Source organism: Mauremys mutica, chromosome 12 (genome assembly GCF_020497125.1).
Source record: "Mauremys mutica isolate MM-2020 ecotype Southern chromosome 12, ASM2049712v1, whole genome shotgun sequence".
Lineage (NCBI taxonomy): Eukaryota > Metazoa > Chordata > Testudines > Geoemydidae > Mauremys > Mauremys mutica.
The window spans coordinates 35,485,994-35,506,560 of NC_059083.1; the positions used below are offsets into that span (position 1 = coordinate 35,485,994).

At 49.8% G+C, this 20,567-nt stretch overlaps 1 pseudogene; it reads right to left on the bottom strand.

Annotated features, from left to right (window-relative positions):
• Positions 1–20,150, bottom strand: part of LOC123345262 — a 36,868-nt pseudogene extending 16,718 nt beyond the window's left edge.
• Between the last annotated feature and the right edge of the window lie 417 nt (positions 20,151–20,567).

The following is a 20,567-nucleotide window of genomic DNA, read 5'->3' on the forward strand; positions in this document are numbered from 1 at the left end:
GACAAGCTCACAGCTCTGATCACAGGAGCTCCCCAGATGTGTATAATGGAGCCAGAAGAGCCCCTGTCTGTGATCAAGACTCTTTTCCTCTGCTTGAGACTGGAGCAACGGTCACACACAGACACAGTCCCTGCTCATCTCATCAGCGTGGGGCCATTGCAGAGCTCCTGGCTTTCTTCAGAGGGGAAAAGATGAACCGGGCCGCCCAAAGGGGGGGCAAGTGGGGCAATTTGCCCCAGGATCCAGACCCCACAGGGGCCCCCACGAGAGTTTTTTGGGTCCTGTGGAGCAGGGTCCCTCACTTGCTCCGGGGGCCCCGGAAAACTCTCGTGGGGCCTGGGCCCCCAGAGCTTCTTCCGCTCCGGGTCATCGTCAGCAATTCGGCGGCGGGGGCGGGTCCTTCCGCTCCGGGGCGGAAGGACCTCCCGCCACCGAATTACCGCTGAAGACACAGCACTTCGACGGCAGGGGGCCCCCGCCGCGGGTCTTCGGGGCATTTTGGCAGCGGGTCCCTGAGCGGAAGGACCCCCCGCCGCCGAATTACCGCCGAAGGAGAGGCCCCCTGCCACCAAAGACCACAGGCCCCCTGAATCCTCTGGGCGGCCCTGAAGATGAAGGAAAAAACAGAGAGAAATTGGAGATCGGCCAGCAGCGCAGGGAGATAAAACAAACTTCCCCTGGAGAAGTGGCTGTGGAGGTGCATATCCCACTGGAGCTGCTGTCACAGATCTCTGCAGGGTGCAGTGCACATGTGGGCAATGGAGGGGCAGGAAGAGTAGGTGCAATATGATGTAGGTTCAGTAGGCTGTGGTAGGACATAGGCACAAACCCCGTCTCACCTTGTGATGCGCCATGAAATGCAGGGTGCTGGGGAGGTCTGCCCTGAACTATCACATCCACTCCCACATTCAGGGAAAGAGAGGCACATTGCCTCATAGGGACTGATATTTGGACATTGATAAAATATGATCTTTAGTTACCGTCTTCTATAGGTGCCACAGATCTTCTCCACCCTAAAAACAACCACATAATTAGAGATGAGAGCTGATCTGAACAAGTATTGCCTGATTCAATATTGTACAAACTAATACACTGAGGGGAAAAGAAAGTTGTAAGTTCATCAGAACCTCCCCTGGGTTGCATGAGTGTCTCTCTCCCAGGGTGGATCTTCGTTGCAGAGTTAGCCCAGGATCTTACCTGGCTTTGCCCCAATCTGTTTATTGTGCAAGCACAAAACTCTGACTCAAGTTTGTTGGTGCTTTACACCCAGGCTGGCTGGCAAGACTTTGAGTACAGGCTGTAGCCCAGGTACCACTTTCATTCAGGTTGGTTACCTGCCCACTTTGCAATGTGGTGTGGGGTTAACCATCTCAGGAGCTGATAGTCCTCCAGTGCTTTCCCACAAATCCTACTGTGCCATATTTTCTTGGCCACTACCTACTTTACTACTGTATTGCTTATCAATTTTTCAAATTAGCTTTTGGTGTGAAATTCATCCAGTTTAGCCTTTCCCCACATTTTATAAAGTTACATTAAAAAACAACCCCCAGCCTCCCCAAAGAATAATAATAATTAATAAAAAGCAAATAAACAAAAAACAAGTTTCTTATTGAAACAATTTTAAAAATTAAATTTAAAAGCAAACAACTCCACCACAATTAAACAAACAATCACATGAGACTCCAAAATAATACAAAACATTTCTTTTCCGAGGAAGGATAATGACACTTACTTATTTCGTTATCTCGTTTGTCTAAAAATTAAAGAGAAACAAATATATATGTTTGTTAGGCATTTCCCTTTTCTTATGTTTCATTTCTCTTTATCATCTATATGACAGTGAAGGCTGAGAGAAATCAACCTCCTCTTGAGGATGTCAGATGAGAGGATCCAGTGGTACCTTCTGATCTTAAACTCTGTGACTCCATTTCAAACTAGCTTTTCGTGTGAAATCTCTCCAGTTTAGCACTTCCCCACATTTTACAGACTTACACTAACCCTTCCAAAAAAGAATAGTAATAAACAGCAAGGAAACAAACAAACAAAATGAGGTTTCATATTGCAACAAAATTGTAAAAGTTAAATTTGAAAGCGAACAACTCCACAACAATTAAACCAGCTCCCACATGAGGATCCCATTAGGTACAAAATATTTCCGGTCAGAGGAAGGATAATGACACTTACCAATTTCTGTATGTAGTTTGCCTAAAAATTAAACAGAAATACAAATATTGTTTGTTTGGACTTTCCCTTTTCTTATGTTTTATTTCTCTTTATCATCACTACAACAGTTAAGACGCAGAGATTATTTTTATTCAATCACCTATTAAGGAGGTCAGACTAGACCAGTGGTGCCAAAACTTTTCCTGTTGCCACCTCCACCCCATTACCAGTAATGGAATCCGTATGCGACCTCCCTCCCCCCGCCCGTCCATTGCTGCACAGTTGGCTCAGCAGAGGAGCTTGGGCTGAAAGCAGAGCTTGGCAAAGAACTGGGGATAAGAGGAGAGCTGGGAATAGAGGTGGAGCTGGCCTGGGGGCAAAGAGGAAATGAGGGCAAAGCTGGGCTGGGGGTGGAGCAGAGGATGGAGTGGAGCTGCTGCTGGGGCTGGAGTTGGGGTGGGGCTGGGTGGCGCTTGTTATATCCTTGGGGCAGCCGGTGTAGGAAGCAATCACTTGAGGCCAGAGATCAGGCAGCTAACCAAAACCTCCATTTTATTTACATATCTACAGAGAGCTTCTCAGCCGGTTGAAACCGGTTGAGCTAACCCATAATAATCTAACTCAGTTGCCATAGCAACAAAACCATGACAACCAAATACACAACATATTCCTCCCCCCCTAATAAGAACATCCCCTAAATAAAACACACACACTAGACTAGAGAAGGAGGGTAGACTGCCTCCATTCCCGGCTAAACCCTGGGGATTATTTTGCCCCATAACCGTGGGTTCGCCCTAGCTAAAGATCCAGCCGATGAGGAGGCCTTCTGTCTCTAGGTGGATTACGGCGAACTACTGGTGTTATTGCACCCAAAAGCACTAGGGGCTCAGGGTCCGCAGCACGAACAGGTGAGGAGGTGGTATCAGCTCGTGCTGGGCAAAGGGGTATCTCAGCCGCCGGCAGTAATGGAGGAGAACAGTCAGAAACAGGTGACTCGTGATTCGATCCCTCACCAGAAGAGGTGAAGTCAGACCCCTCAACTGCAGATGGGTCCTGAGGACTGGCATGACCTGGCAACAGCTGATCTACATGTCGCCGCCAGATAAGATTCTCTGCAGTCCGGACTGTGTAGGAAACAGGTCCTGTTTGAGTGATGACTGTGGCCGGAACCCATTTAGCTCTGGAAGTATAATTCCGAGCCAAAACTGGCTGTCCCGGGCTAAAGGTTCGGTCTTTTGCTCTGGGTGCCCGTCTGATGACTTGATATTGCTGCTGATGTTGCACAATTTGTCGGGGTTCAGAAGGTTTCAGCAGATCAAAGCAAGTGCGCAGCTGTCGTCCCATCATTAGAAAGGCCGGAGATGCGTGGGTCGTAGCATGAGGTGTGTTTCTGTAGGAAAGTAAAAAGGTATCCAGACGCTTTTGAATGGAGTGTTGTCCCCTTGCTGATTTCAAAGCGTTTTTCATTGTCTGCACAAATCTTTCAGCTAATCCGTTGGTGGACGGATGATATGGTGCTGACGTGATGTGGTGTATCCCATTTGCTTTCATAAAATTTTGAAACTCCTGAGAAACGAACTGCGGACCGTTGTCGCTCACAAGTTGTTCTGGCAGACCAAAACGACTAAAGAGTCCTCGTAGTTTTTGGATAGTACTCTCTGCAGAAGTGGACTGCATTACAGAGACTTCTGGCCATTTAGAATGGGCATCTATTGCCACCAAGAACATGCTTCCTTCAAGGGGGCCAGCAAAGTCAACGTGAATACGTTGCCACGGGTTTTCAGGCCAGTCCCATGGGTGTAGGGGTGCCCACTGGGGTGCATTCCTCACACCCTGACATGACATACAAGCTTTTGCCTTCTCTTCAATAGCGCTGTCCAGTCCAGGCCACCAAAAATAGCTTCGTGCAATTTCCTTCATGCGCACTATTCCACAGTGACCGGAATGTAGCTGTTCTAACATCTGTGATCTCAGTGGTGGTGGAATAATGACACGTCTCCCCCACAACAAACAACCAGATTGGACCGATAACTCCGTCCGCTTGGACATGTAGGGAACAAGGTCGGATGAGACCGGAGAGGTTTGTCGAGATGTTCCATGCATCACCAGGTCCATAACGTGGGACAATACTGGGTCAACGCGAGTTGCCTTCTTTATCTGAGTAGCAGTGATGGGTGTATTCTCTACCTGTTCAAAGTAGAAGATTTCCTTGTGGGCACTATCTTGGTGTTTGACCGGCAAAGGCAACCTTGAGAGGCCATCTGCATTGCCGTGTAGAGTGGATTTCCGATATTTGATTTCATATGTGTGTGCTGAAAGTAACAATGCCCAACGTTGCATACGACTAGCAGCTAATGGGGTAATGCCTGTGTAAGGTCCAAAAATTGATGTCAGAGGTCGATGGTCTGTGAGAAGAGTAAATTTTCGCCCAAACAGGTACTGATGAAACTTCCGAATTCCAAAAACAATTCCTAATGCCTCACGTTCGATTTGGGCGTAGTTAGTTTCTGCTTTGCTTAGAGTGCGTGAAGCAAAAGCAATAGGTCTCTCTTCTCCTGAAGGCATAATATGTGACACGACTGCTCCCACTCCATAAGGGGAGGCATCGCAGGCCAATTGCAGTGGTAAGGATGGATCAAAGTGCGTTAGAACTTCAGAATTTAGCAATGCATCCTTAGCTTTGTTAAACGCAACATCACAGGCTTCAGTCCACTTCCAGGCCTTGTTCTGCCCAAGGAGCTCATGAAGTGGTTTTAGCAGTGTGGCTAACTGTGAGATGAACTTTCCATAATAGTTCAGGAGTCCTAGAAACGAGCGCAGCTGGCTTACATTTCGAGGTGGGGGAGCCTCCACAATAGCTTTAACTTTTGCAGGGGCCTTATGAAGACCTGCAGAATCAATGATGTGACCCAAATATTCAACAGAGGGCTTGAAGAATTCACACTTGTCTTTGCGAACTCGTAGGCCATACTCTTCCAGTCTTTGTAGGGTAGCCTCTAAATTCTTTAAGTGATCCTCTTCATTTCTTCCAGTGACCAGGATATCATCCAGATAGCACTGAACTCCTGACAAGCCACACAAGATCTGGTCCATAGCCCTCTGGAACAGGGCGGGAGCAGATGTTATTCCGAAGGGTAGACGACAGTATCGATAAAGCCCCTTATGAGTCACAATAGTCAACAGCTCTTGGGACTTTTCATCGACGTGCATCTGTAAATATGCTTGACTCAGATCAATCTTACTGAACTTTTGTCCCCCAGCCAGGCCCGCGAAGAGGTCATCGATGCGGGGAAGCGGGTATTGCTCTGCACACAACACTGGGTTGACAGTGACTTTAAAATCACCGCAAATCCGGAGAGAGCCATCTTTCTTCACGATTGGAACGATAGGAGTGGCCCATGAGCTATGGGTAACTGGTATTAGGACTCCATTGGTGACCAGGCGCTCCAGGTCTGCTTCAACTTTTGGCCTGATGGCATATGGCACAGTTCGGGCTTTCAGATATTTTGGTGGACTGCCAGGTTTAATGTTCAATGTCACAGTGATTCCCTTCATACTTCCCAAATCATCTCCAAAAACAGCAACATGTTTCCTTAGTATAGGGGTTAGACTGGTTTCTTCCTTAGTCAACCGGTGCACTTCTGCCCAGTTCAGTTGAATCTTCCCAAGCCAAGACCTACCCATTAAGGCTGGGTAGTTACCTCTCACCACAAACAGTGGCAATTTAGCCACCTGTCCATTGAGCTCCACCTTAACATCAATAGTGCCCAGCATAGGCACAGCTTCTCCCGTATACGTCTTCAGAACAGTTTTTGTTGCCTTAAGCGGAAGATGCTGTAGCTTTTCTTTATACACAGTCTCGGAGATCAGTGAGACGGCTGCACCGGTGTCCAGTTCCATGCGTATACGTTTGCCATCCAATAACGGGTTTACCCAGTATTCATGTGAGCCCATTGCCAAAGACAAAACATGCAGTGGCACTTCCTCTTGCGATGAGGTGTCACCTTGATCATCCTGGGTCTGCTCTAGGGTATGCAGGGTTCCTCTTTTTGTCGGCCAGACCACAGGCCTCTTTTTCTTTTGTTTACAGGCACACTCAATGTGTCCCTTTTTGCCACAGTGTCGACACACCAGGTCCTTACACCAGCATTCTGATGCCTGGTGACCCGGCTTACCACAGCGGTAACATTCTTGAATCTGCACAGTTTTGTGGGTCGGTTCTTGTGACACTTTTTGCACCCTAGGGGGTGCACCGATGTATTGTGCCTCCCTTGTAGCCAGTTCCATGGAGACAGCAATATCAACAGCCTTCTGTAAGGTAAGCTGAGCCTCTGTCAGTAGGCGCTTCCGTATAGCTTCACTGTACAGGCCACACACTAACCTGTCACGCAGGGCATCATGTAACATTTCTTTAAATTCACAGTGTTCTGCTAGCTTTTTTAAAATGGCTACAAATTGTACAACTGTTTCATCTTCCTTTTGGTCTCTTTTGTGGAACCTATATCTTTCAGCAATTACCAGTGGTTTTGGGGAGAAATGAGACCCCAGGATTTCCACAATGTCACTGTAAGATTTAGTTGCTGGCTTAACAGGGTGTAGTAAGCTGTGTAGCAGGGAGTAGGTTTTAGCCCCTACAACACTTAAGAATATTGGCACCTTCTTCGCTTCTGTAATGTCATTTGCAATAAAAAAAAGCTCAAAACGCTCAGTATACACATGCCACTGCTCTGTATTCTCATCAAAAGGCTCCAGGGGCCTGGTCAGAGTAGCCATGATTTTTAGTTTCACTTTCACAGTCAGTGCAAAGAAGCAGCTTTTTTTCTTTGTTTGGTCTTTACCTTGACTTCTACTTCCTTCTGTTACTGGAGCAGCACCGTAGTCTCACCCTCGTCGCCAGTGTTATATCCTTGGGGCAGCCGGTGTAGGAAGCAATCACTTGAGGCCAGAGAGCAGGCAGCTAACCAAAACCTCAATTTTATTTACATATCTACAGAGAGCTTCTCAGCCGGTTGAAACCGGTTGAGCTAACCCATAATAATCTAACTCAGTTGCCATAGCAACAAAACCATGACAACCAAATACACAACAGCGCTCCCTCCCTGTCCCCCGCAGCGGCTGGCCAGGGCCCTGCTGTGCACCCCAACCCCCAAACATTCCTCCACATACCCCTACGGGACTCTCCCCACTGTTAGGGGACCCTCCACACTGTTTGGGGACCACTGGACTAGAGGATCCAGTCATTCCGTCTGGTCTTAAACTCTGTGATTCTATTGCTTATCCGTTTTTCAAATTAGCTTTTGCTGGGAAATTCATCCAGTTTAGTCTTTCCCCACATTTTATAAAGTTACAGTACAAAACAAACCCCTATACACTGTTCCAAAAGATTATAATAAAAATAAGAAAAAAGCATGCTAGCAAAGAAATGAAAAAAGGTTTCTTTCTGCAACAGTTTTTAAAAGTTAAATTAAAAAGAAAACAACTCTAGCACAATTAAGAAAACTCCCACATGAGGATCCAAACTGCTACTAAATGTTTCTTGTCAGAGGAAGGATAATGACACTTACTTATTTCTTTATCTCGTTTGTCTAAAAATGAAAGAGAAATAAAGATATATTTTTGTAAGGGCTTTCCATTTTCTTACGTTTTATTTCTATTTTTCATGCATACGACAGCAAAGGCTGAGAGAAATCAACCTCCTTTTCATGACATCAGAGAAGAGGATTCAGGGGTCCCTTCTGGTCTTTAAGTCTGTAATTCTATTGCTTATTGGTTTTTCAAATTAAATTTTGGTGTGAAATCAATCCAATTTAGTGTTCCCCTCATGAAGCTACACTAAACCCCTAACCAAAAAAACCACAATGATAACTAAAAGCAAGTACGCAAACAAACAAAAACAGGTTAAATATTGCCACAGAATTCTAAAAGTTAAATTTAAAAGCAAACAACTCCACAAGAATTAAACAAGCTCCCACATGAACTTGTTTACAAATTTGGTTCACAAAATATTTGGTTCACAAAAAATTATTGTCAGAAGAAGGATAATGACACTTACCAATTTCTATATCTCGTTTGTCTAAAAATTAAGCAAAATACACATATTGTTTGTTAGAAGTTTTATCATCAATACTAATTTTAAGGCTGAGAGATTATTTCTATTTAACCTCCTGTTCAGGACAGTCAGGTGAGAGGATCCAGTGGTCCTTTCTGGTCTTAAACTTTGTGACTCTCTGACTCAATTGCTTCTCAGTTTTTCAAATTAGCTTTTGGTGTGAAATTTATCCACTTTGGTCTTTCCCCACATATTATAAAGTTAATTTAGAAAACAACCTCCCACCCTCCCAAAAGAGAATAATAATTAATAATAATAATAAAGCAACAAGGAAACAAAACAAAGAAAGGTTTTCTATTGCAAAAACTTTAAAAGTTACATTTGAAAAAAAATATGTCCACTAGAATTAAACAAACTGCCACATGAGGATCCAATTTTGTTACAAAAAATTTCTTGTCAGAGGAAGGAGAATGACATTTACTTATGTCTTTATCTCGTAGGTTTAAAATTAAAGAGAAATAAATACAGATGTTTGTTACGTGTTTCCCTTTTCGTATGTTTTATTTCTCTTTATCATCACTATGGCTGTGAAGGCTGAGAGACATCAAACTTGCCTCGGAATGTCAGACTAGCGGATCCTGTGGTCCCTTCTGTGACTCTATTGATCATTAATTTCTCAAATTAGCTTTTCATGGGAAATTTATCCAGTTTTGTCTTTCCCTACATTTTATTAAGTTACAATACTCCCCACAAAAGAATAATAATAATAATAATAAAAAGCAAGTAAGCAAACAAAAAAAGAGGTTTAAAATTGAACAAAATTGTAAAAGTTAAATTTAAAAGCTCTCAACTCCACACCAAATTAAACAAGCTCCCACATGAGGATCCAATTTGGTATAAAAAATTTCTTGTCGGAGGAAGGATAATGACACTTGCCAATTTCTGTATCTCTTTTGCCTGAAAATTAAACAGAAATACACATATTGTTTGTTAGGAGTTTCCCTTTTCTTATTTTTTATTTCTCTTTATGATGATAGTTGGGACCCTTCCTCCAGATGATGATGTGGTATCGTCTCGCACTGAGGATACCTCTCTAGGGGATGGAATTCCAGTTGTTAGGAAGAGACAGGCATTAGTAATGGGCAATTCGATCATTAGAGACCTAGATAGCTGGGTTTGTGATGACTGGGAGAAATGCAAGGTGAGTTACCTGTCTGGTGTGAAGATTGCGGATCTCTCGAGACATCTAGACAGACTTATGTGAAGTGCTGAGGAGGAATCGGTGGTCGTGGTACATGTAGGTACCAGTGACATAGGGAAGGGTAGGAGAGATGTCCTGGAGGCCAAATTTAGGCTGCTAGGTAAGAGAGCTCCATGGTAGCATTCTCTGAAATGCTTCCAGTTCCATGCACAGGGCCAGTTAGACAGGCAGAACTGCAGGGTCTCAATGCATGGATGAGATGATGATGTTGGGAGGATGGGTTTAGATTTATTAGGAATTGGGGAAACTTTGGGGAAAGGGGAGCCTATACAGGAAGGATGGGCTCCACCTAAACTGAAATGGAACCAGATTGCTGGCACTTAAAATTAAAAAGGTTGTAGAACAGTTTTCAAACTAAGAGCTGGAGAAAGCCGACAGGTGCAGAGGAGCATATGGTTTAGAGAGAGACATCCCTTAGGACAGGATCTACTAATGGAGATTCTCTATGTCCTAGTAAGGAGGAGAGGATGGAAGATGATTAAATACAGGTAGGATCTGATGAGAAACAGTCAAATGAAAAACAAACAGTCTCATTCAATCACATTATGTAATGGGAGACAGCTAAAAAGTGACAAGTTTTTAAAGTGCTTATATACCAATGCTAAAAGTCTAAATAATAAGATGGATGAACTAGAGTGCCTCATATTAAATGAGGATATTGATACAACAGGCATCACAGAAACTTGGTGGAATGAGGATAATCAGTGGGACACAGTAATAGTAGGGTACAAAATATGTCAGAAGACCAGAACAGGTCGTGCTGGTGGGGGAGTGGCACTATATGTGAAAGAAAGCATAGAATCGAATAAAGTAAAAATCTTAAATGAATCAAACTGTACATGTTCACATGAAGAACAGACATCTGTGGTGTTACGCTTTGTTGAATGCAATGGTGAAGATGGTGTCAATATTCGTGAAGCGTTTGTTGGTTTTCTTAATGTTCATGATACAACTGGCAAGGGCTTATTGGAAGCGTTTCTTGAAAAGGCAAACAACTTAGGAATAGACATTGCTGACATGAGAGGCCAAGCTTATGATAACGGCGCAAATATGAGAGGGAAGAATAAAGGAGTTCAAGCCCGCATGCTAGAAATAAATGACCATGCCTTGTATGTACCATGTGGAGCTCACACTTGGAATCTTGTGATCTCAGACGCGGCAAAGTCATCGAAATATGCCGTTGACTTTTTCGGTCTGATTAACAGAATATACGTTATCTTTTCTTCGTCACCTTCACGTTGGGATATACTTCAAGAACATATGCCAATATCTGTTAAAGGGTTATCGGACACTCGTTGGGAGTCGAGAATTGATGCTGTGAAGCCATTGCATTATCACCTTGAAGGATTGTGCAATGCTTTGTCATCTTTGCAAGAATATGCGCTCGAAAAGAAAGATGGCAATACAGCAACAGAAGTCGGTGCGCTTTTAGACCATGTTACTACGTGGCCTTTTGTTCTGACTGTGTACACATGGTACAATATACTATTTCACGTCAATAAAACCAGCAAATTAATTCAGTCACCAGATGTGTCAATTGACGTACTGCAGGCAGAAGTCGGTGCTACAATGACGTTTTTGGAAGACTATCGAAATATAGGATATAACTCTGTGGTCACAAATGCACGTGAAATAGCAGAGCATATGGGTATTGAGCAGGTGTTTCCAGAAACCAGGGTGCGACGTAAGAAGAGAATGTTTGATTACGAATGTGCTGATGATTCGAGTCTTCTTTCTGCCAAAGAAAAATTCAAATCGCAGTTCTTTCTTGTTCTCATTGATCAGGCCATATCTTCTGTTTCGTCGCGATTTGACCAACTCGTGGAGTGGTATAAGTTGTTTGGATTTCTGTACAACGCTAACAGCCTGAAGCAGTGTCACAGAGAAAATGAACTGGAGAATCACAGCAAAAATTTTGAAAGAAAAATGGGAGACATTGATGCCAACGAACTCATAATGGAATTGAATCGTTTTATTTATGTCATCGAGAAAGAGAGAGGACTTGTCACGGCAAACAATTTTTTAACGTACATATTGTGGCAAAGTACCTTCTCAGTCTCCCCAGCCTCTGCTGTTTTTAGCCCTGGTGAGACAGGCTTGGGTAATGCAGTCCCCCTTAGGACTCAGGGGAAGTTTGTTCCCTGTCTTCCCACCAGTCTTGTTTAAAGTATTTTTACCCTGCCTTGTGGGAGAGCGTACTGTCGCTCCTCCTGGGGAGGCTCGCTGCCTTGCTGCTCCAACACTCCTGGTGGCCGGGCTCCTTCTCTCTCTGCTTCCCCCCTTCCTTCCTCCCAGGGAGGGGTTTAAAAAGGTCTCAGGCAGCCCCAAGTTGGAATCAGCTGATCCTAATTACCCTCAGGTAGCTCCCCCTCAGCTGATTCTAATTTGCTACCTTGGTAACCCTTTCTCAGCTGAACCTGATTGACCTGTAGTTGCCTCTCAGTTGATAAGGAGGAGGGCCTTTTAACTCTCTGGGACTGACTCCTACCCACCCCCCCTTGCAACTGTCTGTCCTGAGTTTATCACAATATATAAGAACAGCCTTCAGGAGATATATCCGAATCTTTGCATTTGCATCAGAATTCTTCTGACCACACCAGTTACTGTCGCCGGTGCTGAAAGGAGCTTCAGCAGAATGAAACCGATCAAGAATATCCTGCGCTCAACCATGACAGATGACAGGCTTTCTGCGCTTGCAGTTATCTCAATCGAAAACAAGATTGCCAGATCTCTGGACTATGACGCATTGATTAACCAATTTGCGGAGAACAAGGCTCGAAAGAAGCGCTTTGCGTAAATACGGAATACATGTGCACTGTAGGCCTATGTATACATAATATGAACCCTGTATATTGTATAAAATAAATACCGCATTCCAGTTTCTGCATTGTAAGGGGCCCCGGACATATGTTCGGAGGGGGCCACGTTCTTTGTTGCTACGGCCCTGTCGAGATGCACAACACTTTGTTAACAAAAAAGATCTTTGAAGTACAAATATGACAGGCTAGGCTCTGCAGAACCTTCTCTCAAGCAGGACAGAGACAGTGATAAGCCCCTGAGAACTGGGAAGAGGGGGAGATGGAGGACTGAGCAGAACACAGATGTATCTGCTGTGATCTGATTCTTTGGTTCAGTTCTGTAGCCTAAGACTCTCCTCCCTCCTATTCTCACACCCCCAACTTTGCCATCACCCTCTATCAATACCCCCACCTCCTGCCACACACACACACAGCTCTTCCCTTACTCTCTGTTAATAAATTCACATGAATTCTTCTTTATTTAGGACAAGATCAGCGGGTCACACGTTTTTTTAATATTAAATTCCAAAATTCCTCTTATTTATTTAATAGAATAAAACCTTTATATACAGTATATTTCTCCCTCTGATATTTACCTTTCATTTTAAAGAGAAAAACAGTGAGGCCAATGAAACCAAACAAAACCACCAGGATCACACTCAGAGCCACCATCCAGGAATTCACCCTCGGGAAAAATGGATCTGAAAAAAAAAAACACACCCAGAAATTGCCTTTGTTTGAAAGTGGTGATGAAAATCAAATGTTTTTATTCCATACAAATACATAAATAGTATCCAGCAGGATTTCTCTCATATAAGAGTGAAAGAATGGCCATGTCTACACTATGTAAAATACCAGAAACTGATATTAAAAAATGGCTCCAATCAACACAGATTTAACACAGATTTATCCTGGAAAAAACAGACCTGATTTGATCCACTGCTATTCAGAGAGCCATAGAATTCAGCAGCAAATTCTCTGCTCATAAAACCTCACTGACTTCAATAGAGTTACACCAGCAAATAATTTAATCCTTAGTGTTCAGCAAAATTGTCAGATTAATTAGAATATTTTTGAAAAATCCACAACTACTCCCCAAATATTTGAAGGAACCATAATCACAATTTCTCCAAACAATTCTGTAGCAAACTAATTACAGTCGAACCCATTTATCTCGACCTCGGTTAACTTGCCAATCCTATTAACTCGAGGTTTTACAAGTGGAACCGCCAAACTCCCTCTTTATCTTATGGGCTTCTCATCTGTTATGTCGATTTACCCAACCCTAATATCTCGAGCCCGGCTCCCCGCGTCCCCAGCCGCCCGCTCCCTGGCTCTCCAGCCGCGCGGTTCCCCAGCCGCCCGCTCCCCGCGTCCCCAGCCGCCCGCCCGCCCCCGCATACCCGGTCCCTGCCCGGCCCCGCCCGCCCGGCCCCGCATACCCGGTCCCTGCCCGTCCCTGCCAGCCCGGCCCCGCATACCCGGTCCCTGCCCGTCCCTGCCAGCCCGGCCCCGCATACCCGGTCCCTGCCCGTCCCTGCCAGCCCGGCCCCGCATACCCGGTCCCTGCCCGTCCCCGCCCGGCCCCGCATACCTGGTCCCCGCTTTGCCTGCCGCCTGCCCGCCCGGCTCCGCTTCGCCGGTCCCCGCTTTGCCGCCCGCCCCTCCGCCCGGCTTCGCTTCGCAGCCCGCCCGCCCGGCCCCGCATACCCGGTCCCTGCCCGTCCCCACCAGCCCGGCCCCGCATACCCGGTCCCTGCCCATCCCCGCCAGCCCGGCCCCGCATACCTGGTCCCCGCTTTGCCTGCCGCCTGCCTGCCCGGCTCCGCTTCGCCGGTCCCCGCTTTGCCGCCCGCCCCTCCGCCCGGCTTCGCTTCGCCGCCCGCCAGCCCGGCCCCGCATACCCGGTCCCTGCCCGTCCCCGCCAGCCCGGCCCCGCATACCTGGTTCCCGCTTTGCCTGCCGCCTGCCCGCCCGGCTCCGCTTCGCCGGTCCCCGCTTTGCCGCCCGCCCCTCCGCCCGGCTTCGCTTCGCCGCCCGCCCGCCCCGGCATACCCGGTCCCTGCCCGTCCCCGCCCGCCCGCCCGTCCCCGCATACCCGGTCTCTGCCCGTCCCCGCCGCCCGGCCCCGCATACCCGGTCCCTGCCCGGCCCCGCCCCCCCGCCCGGCCCCGCATACCCGGTCCCTGCCCGTCCCCGCCCGCCCGGCCCCGCATACCCGGTCCCTGCCCGTCCCCGCCCGGCCCCGCCTACCTGGTCCCCGCTTCGCCTGCCGCCCGCCCTCCCGGCTTCGCTTCGCCGCTGCCCGCCCGTCCGCCCGGCTCCGCTTCGCCGCCCGCCCGCCCCGGCATACCCGGTCCCTGCCCGTCCCCGCCCGCCCGCCCGGCCCCGCATACCCGGTCCCTGCCCGGCCCCGCCGCCCGGCCCCGCATACCCGGTCCCTGCCCATCCCCGCCCGCCCGCCCGGCCCCGCATACCCGGTCCCTGCCCGTCCCCGCCAGCCCGGCCCCGCATACCCGGTCCCTGCCCATCCCCGCCAGCCCGGCCCCGCATACCTGGTCCCCGCTTTGCCTGCCGCCTGCCTGCCCGGCTCCGCTTCGCCGGTCCCCGCTTTGCCGCCCGCCCCTCCGCCCGGCTTCGCTTCGCCGCCCGCCAGCCCGGCCCCGCATACCCGGTCCCTGCCCGTCCCCGCCAGCCCGGCCCCGCATACCTGGTTCCCGCTTTGCCTGCCGCCTGCCCGCCCGGCTCCGCTTCGCCGGTCCCCGCTTTGCCGCCCGCCCCTCCGCCCGGCTTCGCTTCGCCGCCCGCCCGCCCCGGCATACCCGGTCCCTGCCCGTCCCCGCATACCTGGTCCCCGCTTTGCCTGCCGCCTGCCCGCCCGGCTCCGCTTCGCCGGTCCCCGCTTTGCCGCCGCCCGCCCCTCCGCCCGGCTTCGCTTCGCCGCCCGCCCGCCCCGGCAGACCCGCCCTGCCCGTCCCCGCCCGCCCGCCCGTCCCCGCATACCCGGTCCCTGCCCGGCCCCGCCCACTCGCCCGGCCCCGCATACCCGGTCCCTGCCCGTCCCCCCCCCCCGGCCCCGCATACCCGGTCCCTGCCCGTCCCCGCCCGGCCCCCGCATACCTGGTCCCCGCTTCGCCTGCCGCCCGCCCACCCGGCTCCGCTTCGCCGCTGCCCGCCCGTCCGCCCGGCTCCGCTTCGCCGCCGCCCGCCCCGGCATACCCGGTCCCTGCCCGTCCCCGCCCGCCCGCCCGGCCCCCCTTCCCCGGTCCCCTCCCGGCCCCGCCGCCCGGCCCCGAATACCCGGTCCCTGCCCGGCCCCGCCCTCCCGTCCCCGCATACCCGGTCCCTGCCCGGCCCCGCCCGGCCCCGCATACCTGGTCCCCGCTTCGCCTGCCGCCCCCCCGCCCGGCGCTGCTTCGCTGGTCCCCGCTTCGCCGCCCGCCCGTCCGCCCAGCTCCGCTTCGCCGCCCGCCCGGCCCCGCATACCCGGTCCCTGCCCGTCCCCGCCCGCCCGCCCGTCCCCGCTTACCCGGTCCCCGCTTCGCCTGCCGCCCGGCCCGCTTACCGGGTCCCGCTTCTTTGGCTGCCCGGCTCCGGGTCCCCGTCCCGCTTCGCCGGATCCAGCCACGTGCAGGCACCGCGGTAAGGGGGCAGGGAGGGGGTGTTGGAGAGAGGGCAGGGGAGTTCAGGGGTGGGGGGGTGGATAGGGGTTTATCTCGATCATCGGTTATCTGGACTATTTTTGGCAAACCCCTAGGCCGGCGACATAACAGGGTTCAACTGTAATCTTCATTTACTGTTCTTGTGTTCATGGTGATTCAGACATCCACCCAGGATGGAATTTTTGAAATGTACCTAAAGCTTTCTCTGCCCAGGGTTTGTGCTCTGATACAGTGAAACTGGGGCAACCCTCTTATGTGGCCATTCTTAAATTGGTTCAAGAGTTGACAACATATGAGGGTTTCACCAATTTGAATAAAGTGATGCACAAAACCTTAAATCATAATTCGGCTTAATAGAGCCCTACTTCCATTTAGCTGAAGTTGGTAAGGTATTGACTGGAGCTACATCTATACAGGGCACTCTAAAACTTATATGAGTGTTGACCCAAGCAAGTGTCATCGATTAACTAAATAGTTAATCAGTGCAACTTTTGTGTGTAGACAAGGGTAAAATGAGTCCCTTTGTGGATCCAGACTAAAGTGACTTAAGGAGCACAAGTCGCACTGAAAGTCAGTAGAAAGAACATCACATGACTGAGGTGACATTTCACACAAGTAATGAACAATAAGTTGCAGGAGTGAGACGATCACAAAAAAGCCACAGTACAGAATTTACCACATTCAAAATCATCAGTAAACTGGAGTTAAGGTTGCAGGAACATACTGCATTAGTGGATTGAGTAAAAGTGGGGGGTAATGAGAATGAGAATGCCTAGCTGAAATAATGTATAAGAAGGGAAAAACAGCTTGCAGCTGTGTGCTTGATTTGAGACGTGTGTGTCTCCTTGCACAAGCTTTGAGATCTCAAATAAACTTTGTCTGCTTCTCCACCTTGGTGTGTTTATTGGAGCGAAGCACACCGGGCAACGAACCCCTGTTAGCTGCCTCGGGCATTCTGTGCTGGCAACACCCTGGTCTTTCCTTCTGTATTTCTGCCAAAATGGCGTTTATTTTTTGTTGGACACTGAATTCAGCTGTGTCTCTCTTGATGCCTTCACCAAGATAGAAAGTGAAAGTAGAAAAGGAACTGGAAAGCAATGGTGATTTCAGCCTGTATCACACCCTCATTACAGTTTGGAGATAAGGATCCTCCCGCAAAGAAGTCCTCCTAGCCTGCCAGTGTTAGTAGCAGTAGAGTCAGACATCCAAGTGCTCCAGTCTGGCTGAAGGCAATGAGAATTCTGAAGTAGCAATTGGCTGAGCCCTCAAGGGTTATCTCATTGTTGTTAATGTAGCCTCACACACTCTACAAGGCAGCAGGAATGGAGGGAGAGGAGACAGCATGGCAAACAGAGACACACACCTTTTGCTTGAGAGAGAGATGTGCATTTCCCCTTTAAATACACTGACCCCACTCTTAAGTACACTGCCTTGTTAAGGTAATCAGCAAGCTGACTGCAGCTTCTGCCAGGAAGCACCATCCGTCCTGAGCCCTGTCATGTGTCCCCCCTCCTCTGTGGAGATGGGGTAAGCGGGGTGCAGGAGCAGGGGGGAGGGGGACACCCTGACAGCCCCCCTCTTCTCACCCCCGCACAACAAGCAGGAGGCTGGGAAGCAGCTCCAAGGCAGAGGGCAGGAGCAGCATATGGCAGTGGAGGGAGGGACAGCTGAACTGCCAGCAATTGAAAGCCTGCTGGGCGTCTGCTGCACAGGGAACTTAGGGGTGTGGGGAGCTGATAGGGGGAGCTGATAGGGGGCCTGCTGGTCCACCCTGGTTCCAAGCCCCCACCAGCTCACTGCAACGGGCTGCTCTTCCTGCAAGCAGTGGACAAAGCAGGAGGCTGCCAAATGACGTTATAAGGGAGCATTGCACAACTTTAAACGAGCATGTTCCCTAACTGATCAGCAATGAAACAACGTTAACCGGGACGACATTAAGTGAGGAGTTACTGTAGTTAAATGTGTTAATGAAATTTGTGACTGAACTCCTTGGGGGAGAATTGTATGTCTCCTGCTCTGTTTTACCCACATTCTGACCAGGGCCGGTGTAAGTATGTTTTGCGCCCTAGGCGAAACTTCCTCCTTGCACCCTCCCCTGTCCCCGAGCCCCCACCCTGAGGCACCCCCCTGCGGCAGCTCCCCACCTCTGCCCTGAGGCACCTCCCCCCCACAGCAGCTCCCCACTCCCTCCGACCCAGCTCACCCCTGCCCCGCCTCCTCCCCAAGCACGCCGTGGCTGCTTCACTTCTCCCACCTCCCAGGCTTGCGACGCCTAAGCTGATTGCCGCCGCAAGCCTGGGAGGTGGGAGAAGTGAAGCAGCCACGGCGTGCTCGGGGAGGAGGCAGGGCAGGGGTGAGCTGGGGCAGGGAGTTCCCATGCGCTGCCCCCCCCACTTGCTGCTGGTGTCCCTCCCTGCATTGCCCTGCCCCAGCTCCCTCCTGCCCTGCCCCAGCTCCCTCCCTAAATGCCGGCGGTGACTGGGGCGGCCAAAGATCCAGCTGCCGCAGTCACTGCCAAAGAAAATGGCGCCCTCCAAATCCCAGTGCCCTAGGCGACCGCCTAGGTCACCTAAATGGCTGCACTGGCCCTGATTCTGATGTGCATTTCAAGTTATAGCAGTCTTGGATGATGACCCAGCCCTAATCCCTCACTGGGGCCCAGAGATGCCACTGCAATAGAAATCAGTGTATTCTATTGATTATTAATTTATGAGCACAAAGTTTCCAAACTGAAATCTACGGCCATAATTTCCAAACTGAAATCTGTAAGACTAGGACTCTCTCCCTGTGGCATCAGAAGATGTGGAAGAGGAACCATGCCAGTCACAAGGAGCTGGCCCTATAAAAGGAGAGAGGTCTCAGCCCTACCTGTGACATACCCAGTTCTCCTCTCCAGGTGGAGACAATGAAGGAGTGGTGAGCGGGGAGTCATGTGATCCAATCAGGCCTGGGGTAGGTAAAACAGAGGACTATGGAGAGCCAGAGGGAGGAGGCCTGTGGTGAAGGCAAAGGAGGCCTTCGAGCTTCCTTGGGATGATAAGGCCAAACTCCAGACTAGAAGTCCTGAGAGTCTCTGCTGAGAGCAGGGGTGTTACTGGCCACAAAAAAAGCCATTGTGATGATTTTCCTCAAAAGGGACTGAGGCAGGGCCTCTGCAGAGCCACCCCAGGTGGTGACGGTGCCCTCTGGAGGCAATGACCCTGCTAAATGCTTGATTGCTCTGCTGCCCCCTCCAACCCAGTCCCTGCTTCCTGCATCAGACAGATTTGCTAGGGTCTGCCCGAGATCCACTCCAGTGCCCGTCCTAAGTCTCATGAGGGTTGGGCTCCCTTCTGGTCCTCGTGAGGAGCTCTGGAGCGAAAGGGTGAAGGGGATGTGTGCCAAGAGGACAGCCCCAGCTGTATCGTACTGCTTCCTTGGCCCCAAGGACAGGAGCAGCATGGACATGGTGTTTATAGCTTTGGGAAGGGGTGGAAGTGGTGAGGAGCAGAGAAGGAGGGTCATTCAGTGACCAGGACTCCACATATGGGAAGCAGGAGGGGCGGGGTGCGGGTTCTTCGCTAACCCTCACTCCAGTGTGTGAGCCTTAGGACGTTTATTGAGGGCCACACTTCACCTGCACGAGCCTTTGGAGGATTCCCAGTTGCTGGGAAACCTATTTAGGCCTGAAACCCCTCGTTCTTCAATGGAGCCTCATTGAGTGGCTGTCTGGGGCTCAAGGAAACCCTAATGCTGGGGGAAGGTGAGTTTCCCAAGGGTCTAGTTATAAAAAAATAACAGTTGGTCATTTCCAACCTGGAATTCTTTGGCAGCTTCCTCTGCAGGAATGACGGTGTGATCTCTGTACTCCTTGGATCTGTCACACACCAGGCAGATGGGGATTTCATCCTCTTTGCAGAACAGTTTTAGAGGCTCCTTGTGTTTTTCACACAATCTCTCTGCTTCTGGTTCCCTCACTGTCTGCAACCTGAGTTCTCTGGCTGCTTCCACAATATTCCTGAATTTCCTGTTCAGTCTAAGATTCCTCTGGGGAAAGATCTCTCTGCACTGAGGGCAGGAGATGTCAGTAGGAAATCCCCTGCCTCCCAGCACTGGGTCATGCAGGCTCGGCAGAAACTGTGATCACAGTCTAGAGACATCAGATTTTTAAAATACTCCAGACAGATGGGACAGGTCTCTTCATCCTGGAGAGTTTTTGCTGGATTTGCAGCAGCCATGGCTTCTAGTGCAGGAAAGAGATGAGAGAGGAATTTAATTTCACTTCCTTCTGCTCAGAAATGGGTTGATTGAAGTTTGCATTTTTATTAGGCATTTCTTTTCTGGGTGTGGTCTCATGCTGTTTGTTTTTTGTGGACTGTAAAGAATCTTTGAATGAAGTGTGATGAGTAGCGCCCTACCAAATTCACAGCTGTGGAAAATATGTCATGGACCATGAAATCTGGCTATTGTAGGGGCAGGGACAGATCTGGGGGTGCCCAAGCTGGGGGCTTCTACCATGCCAGCTGCTAGTCCCAGCCTGGTCTGAGACTTTCTCTTCCCCTGCAGTGGCTGCTCCCAAAGCCGTCTCAGACCCACCTCTGGGAACCTCTCCTGGCTGCAGGAAGCTCCATGGCTGCTGGCTGGAAGTCCAGCTC